This window comes from Callithrix jacchus, chromosome 18, assembly GCF_049354715.1.
Source record: "Callithrix jacchus isolate 240 chromosome 18, calJac240_pri, whole genome shotgun sequence".
Taxonomy (NCBI): Eukaryota; Metazoa; Chordata; class Mammalia; order Primates; family Cebidae; genus Callithrix; species Callithrix jacchus.
The window spans coordinates 37,440,982-37,442,365 of NC_133519.1; the positions used below are offsets into that span (position 1 = coordinate 37,440,982).

The following is a 1,384-nucleotide window of genomic DNA, read 5'->3' on the forward strand; positions in this document are numbered from 1 at the left end:
CTTTGTATCAAGTGAATGGTTTTGACTTAAAGTCTATTTTGTCTAAGTATAGTGACATGCTTGCTCTTTTAGTTACTGTTTGAATAAGATGTCTTTTCTTGTCCCTTCACTTTTAGCTTGTGTGTATTCTTAAAGCTAAAGTATTTCTTGTAAGCAACCTATATAGTTGAATATTGCCTTTTCACCTCTTCAGCCAGTTTATGCCTTTTGATTAGAGAAATAATCCATTTACATTTAAGGTAATTATTGATGGTTAGTTACATTTAAAGTAAATAGTAATTTATCAATAAGTAACAATAGTAATTTTTCAATAATTACTTGAAATGTAAATGTAAATGGATTTACATTTATAGTGATTATTGATAAAGTACTATTGCTGTTTTGTTAATTGTTTTCTGACAGCCATTTCTCTATTCCTTTCTTCCCTTATTGGCCTCTTTTTGTGATTTAACTTTTTATTTTTGCGATTGCATGCTTTGATTCCTTTTTCTTTGAGGGTGTTTTCTACAGGTTTTCTTTTTGTAGCTGCTGTGGGGTTTATATAAAACATTTTATAGTTATTATAGTCTATTTTAAGCTGATAACTTCAACTGCATTTAAAACCTCTACACGTTATATTTTCTTCTCCCCACATTTCATGTCATTGAATGTCATAATTTATATCTTTGTATATTATGTATCCATTAACAAATTATTGTAGCTATACTTCTTAACATTTTTGTTTTTTAACTTTTATACAAGTTAAAAGTAATTTACACATGTCCAATACAGAATTAGAACATTATTAATGTGATTCTATTCTTAACTTTACAATGAGTTTTATTTATTAATATCCAACATTTATTTTCGGTTCAGTGGGTACATGTGCATTTTTGTTACATGAGTAAGTTGCATGTCACTGGGATTTTGTGCACAGATAATTTTCTTTGCAATCTTGCCAGCATCTGTTGCTTTTTGACTTTTTAATAATCGTCATTCTGATTGGTGTGAGAAGATATCTCATTGTGGTTTTGATTTGCATTTCTCTAATTATTACTGATGTTGAGCATTTTTCATATGTCTTTTTCTCTGTGCTTATGTTTCTTTTGAGACGTGTGTGTTCGTGCTCATGTTCTTTGCCCACTTTTTATTGGGGTTGTTTGCTGATTTGTTTAAGTTCCTTGCAGATTCTAGATAAGAGACCTTTGTCAGATGCACAGTTTGCAAATGTTTTCTCCCATTCTTTACATAGTGTGTTTACCCTGTTAATAGTTTTTTAAATTTTATTTACTTGGCCCTTCTCAAGCAGGACTTCAAAAAATTCGCTAACTCCATCTGTTCCTTTTCATGGAAATCTTTAATAAAAGGCAACAGATTTGTTCACTCTGAAGAGAAACCAGAATAA

General features: G+C 30.0%; 1 non-coding gene across 1 annotated transcript; it reads right to left on the reverse strand.

The window, feature by feature from the left end:
* Nucleotides 1–1,272: 1,272 nt before the first annotated feature.
* On the reverse strand, nt 1,273–1,384 carry LOC118149293 (U5 spliceosomal RNA). The gene has a single exon (XR_004736684.1). It is a non-coding gene; the product is annotated as a U5 spliceosomal RNA (small nuclear RNA).